Here is a 4,782-nt window from a genome sequence, read left to right on the forward strand (position 1 = left end):
TTCAGGAGTCTTACATGACAGTTCCTCGGGTTCTTTACTCCACTTGTAAATATTTTCATCTGGCATCACTGATCTGCCTCCCAAGACCTGCCCTGTGATGTTCCTTGTGCATATCTGTTGTTGGTTGTTGTCTTTTTTTCAGCCTTTGAATGCCTGGAGATATTATTATTTAGTCTTCATATTAAAAATGATTTCTCTGGTTCTTTAAAGGCATTCCTTCGGTGTCTTTACCTGCAGGTTTCAACTGGAGACCTAATGCCATGCTTTGCTTCGTTCCTCTCCACATAGGCACTGACTGTGTTACAGACTTCCTAAGTTTTCTCTTAGACAATTTGATCCTTGGCATAAGTGCTTTCTTTTCTGGTGCCTGAGGCTCACTGAGCTTTTTGAATTCATGGTTTACACTTTTAATCAAGTTAGGGAATTTTTGTTCATTATTTCTTTGAGTAGCTCTTTGGCCTCCTGTTCTCCCTCAGTGTTCTTATTTCCATGTGAATTAGTGTTCTGTGCTGCTCAGATGCAGGTCTCAAATTCTTTCAATCTTGTCCCCTCTTTGGCTCTTATTTTAGATCTTTCCCTCCCTCTCCAGTTTTTCTTTCCTTCCTTCCTTCCTTCCTTCCTTCCTTCCTTCCTTCCTTCCTTCCTTCCTTCCCTATCTTTCTAAGTTAGTTAATTAGTTTGTTTAGTGTATGTGTGTGTGTGTATGTGTGTGTGTGTATGTGGGTGTGGGTGCCTGTGTGCCTGTGGGGGAGGTGCACTAAAGCACACATGTGGAAGTCAGAAGAGAACTTTCAGGAGTTGACTCTCTCCACTTTGTCAAAGCAGTGTTTCTACCATGCTGCAGCTCACTCCCAGCTATCCGGGCCACAAGCCTAGTCTCCACCTTCCATTCTGCCTTAGGAATGCTGGGATTACAGATACATGCCCCCCACATCTGGCTTTTACATAAATTCTGGGTATTCAACTCAGAATGTTAATCCTGAAGAGCAAGACCTCTACCCTCCAGAGTGTTCTTTCTCTCTCCTCTCCCTCCCTCCCCCTCTCCCCCCTCTCCCATCTCTTCTACACTGGGGATTGAATGTATAGCCTGGTGACCACTTAGGAAAGTATTCTACCACTGAACTGTTTCCCCAGATCTCTCTTGCCTCTTTGTATTTTGAGACAGGATCTTTCTTAGTTGCTTGGGAAGAACTCAGCTGCTCAGATTATAGGTCTGCCTCAACTGGCTTAGCTTGCATAGTTTTTATTGCAAGTCTTCAAGCACACCAATCTTTTCTTCTTTGACGTCTAATTTTCTTTTAACTCTATGCAATAAATTCTTCTCCTAACATAATGATGATGTAGTTTTCATGAGTACAGGTTGAATTTGACTCTTAAACACTATCTTCCATGTTTTTCCTTGTTACGTTAATGATCTCTATAGCCTTGCTTCTTCATTTTAATAATGTGGGATATATTTATAAAAACTGTTTAACTGTATTTTATTAATGAATAAATAAAAATTAATAAACTATAACTTATCAATAATGTATATGTTTATATATTATGTATCAATAATGTATATGTTTACATATACATATGTTTACATATACATATCTCCTAGTTCTAAAATCTATGTTCATTCTGGTCCAATTTCAACTAATGGGCTTAGTTTTTTATATTGTTGAGATTTTCCTGCTTCTTGAAAGTATATAATCAAAAGCTAGATGCTATAAGTTTTAACTTGCCTGGTGCTGAATATTTTTGTGCCCTGATACATATTCTCAAATTTTCTTTCTAGGATGCAGTTAAGTTGTTTGGACACTGATTGATACTTTCTGGTTGTACATTTAGGAGTCACCAGATGGGCCCAAAACAACATATAAGTTAGAACAAGTTATTCTTACCACTTAAAGGGGATGAATATTTGACACAATGCACCATGGGTTGTAAGGCTTCCCAATCTGACAGATCTCTGTCTGAGTCATGGGTACCTTCCCCTAATACACAGGATAGTCCTTCAAATCCATGTATCAGTCATCAGACCTCTGCTGAATTGTCAGCTGGAACACTCTGGAGCCCTCCGTCTATAGCCCTCCACATCTCTCCTCTCTCTGCTATCTCTATCTCTCCACATCTCATTTGTCTCTGCCTTTCTCTTTTCTCATTGTTCTCTCTCCCTTCTTCCCTCTCTCCTTTTTTGCACTGTGCTAGAGTAACTCTAAGACCATTTTCCCTCAGCCTCTTAGTTCCCTGCCTGGATTCCTACACTGTGGCAAGGAAGGAAACTGAAGCCATCGGACTTGTCTCCCATTTCTCTAGGAAGACTACCTCATGTTATCTGACTCTTTCTATGTTTGAAGCTACTGTCTTTTACTATTTTTCTCCTACTGTAGGTTATTTGAGGCAAGAAAGTAAATGCAGCCCATGGCACTGTAACTTGGCTGGCTAAAGAAGTCTTTTGCATTACACTTTGGAGAAATAAAATATTCAAGTCGACTGGAATGAGGCAGCACTATGAAATCAGAGAGATGAGGTGTACCATGTTGGGGCAGTCTACAGCAGCAAAAAGCAATAAAGTACGCTGACTTGGATAAATCTTAATTCTGATCATGACCCAGTTTCAGCATAGCATTTGTATTTTGATCTCATATAAATAAAATTTAAAACCACATGAAACTGTGTTATTTCTTCTTATACATATTTGGCATGTGTGACAAGTAAATAGAAAAGATACAGACCAGGTAAACTACTCTGGTTGTCTCCGGAAACACAACTAGAATCATGTGATGGTGAGCTTTACCTGTCAACTTGACGCAATAGAGAGCCACCCGGGAAAAGGGTCTCCATGAAGGGTTATCTGTATCTACATTAGCTGGCTTGTGGACTTGACTGGGGGGGAACTGTCTTAATTAAGCGAATTGTGGGGAAGATCCTGCCCACTGTGGGTGACACCATTCCCTCAGCAGGGGGGCCTGAACAGTTCAGGAGTGGAGAGGCTGAGCTAAGCACAAGCAAGCAAGCGAGCAAGCAAGCGAGCAAGCAAGCAAGCGAGCAAGCAAGCGAGCACTTGTGCATTTATTTCTCTCTGCTCTTGGCTGTGGATGTGCTGTGAATAACTTTTGAACCTCCTGCCTTGGTTTTCTAACAAAGATGAATGGTAACCTGGGACTGTGAGCTAAAAACACCTTCTCTCGCATGAGTTTCTTTTAGGCAGAGTATTTTATCGAAGCAACAGAAATGAAACTACAATGAACGATCAACAAAAAGCTGCTTTTCTTCAGCAAGAACAAAAAGACTTTAAACAAATAGAACCTAATATTCCCTTCTCCCTTGGGAAGCTCTGTACAGAGGAGAGGTGGATTCGTTACACAGGAATGGCACTTGCTTAGGGGCAAGGCATCTGGTTGGAAACGGGTCAGAGCCTTGTTTTGAAGGCACATTTATAAGGACCCAATCTTGCCTTGTTTTATGGTGACTCTAGCAAATCAATAAAAAGACTAGCATGCAATAGGGCTACTATTTACATTTCAACAGTAATGTGCCAATTATCCTTCTCCAATCCTAGTTTCTTGTTAAAGTTTGTATTGGATTTGGGGAGGTGGATGGAGATAGTGCCCAAAGCCTCCCCAGATAAATATCCTTTGACATGACTACTACCTACAAGAGGGTCAAAGGTTGCGGAAGCACAGGAGAGACAAGAGGCAAAGGCATAGATGAGTAGGAGGTATTGGTTGGAGACAAGGATGTTTGGAAGATCAGTGATGGCAATCTCAAGCCAGTTCATTCTTTCATACTTGGTTTTTTCTCCTCTGCTCATGGGAAGGCAGACTTAAGGGAACACATTCTGTCCAGAGTAGGCAAGAAATTTCTCTCCAAAGGAGGAGAGAATCCCGAAAAACCATGGCTGTGTTAACCTCACCACAGATCATTTGTGTCGTGAGAGTCCCAGAAGGCAGGCAGTAAAAAGGCTTCTACTGAAGCTATTCTTTTTGTTCCCTGTTTTCAAGCCACATTGTAAAATTTTGCATTGAAATGGATGCTGTCTAATTAGACAGTGAGAGCCCGAGGCTACATTAGCAACTGAGACCCAGCAACCAGCCACTTCCTTCGTGGTGTGTGGGAACAGCTAGAGAGAAGAGCTTTGTTTTTCAGTCTCCAGAACTGAGGTCAAAGAAGCTACAGTGAGTTAGCTGTATGTCATCTGTGTTGATGCCCTGTGACCTGGCCACCAATGCCTTCGGAGTAGTATTGGGAGTTCATGGTAACTAAATAGCTGACTATTTTTACATTCTCACCATGAGTTAACTCTTCTCTGTGCCTTGCTAAGAGAGTGTCACAGAGGACCAAGGAGTTGCCGAATGTTGTGTGAAGTTTTGGGTCAAAAGAAAACATTACTTTTCCCCTTGGAGACTTTACTTAGAGTGTTCTGACAGCTTTCTTGGAAAAATTATCTTTGTACAAAAAAACAGTAGCGAGTAGAAGCTTCAAGATTCCACAAAGCCCACTCTTCCTTCTAAACTCAGATGACCAGCTTGCCAAGCCACCACATTGTGAGGACAAAAACAGATAGCCAGTCATCCTCCAGGCTTTCTCTGCTGCTAAGCTCTGTTATTCTGAGAATCCCACTCTTCTTCCCTTGTCTCTGAAAGAGTTCCACAAATCCACACAGCAAATTGTATACATGTCGCAAGGGTCTGAGAAACTGAACCACTCTGTTCCTCTTGGCAGAATCATTAACATTCATCTTAGCCCTCATCTGGAGGTTGTTGCTTCAGTCTGTCTGAGTCGGTGCCTCCCAGC

The sequence above is a fragment of the Grammomys surdaster genome, unplaced genomic scaffold (assembly GCF_004785775.1).
Source record: "Grammomys surdaster isolate TR1022 unplaced genomic scaffold, NIH_TR_1.0 1164, whole genome shotgun sequence".
Lineage (NCBI taxonomy): Eukaryota > Metazoa > Chordata > Mammalia > Rodentia > Muridae > Grammomys > Grammomys surdaster.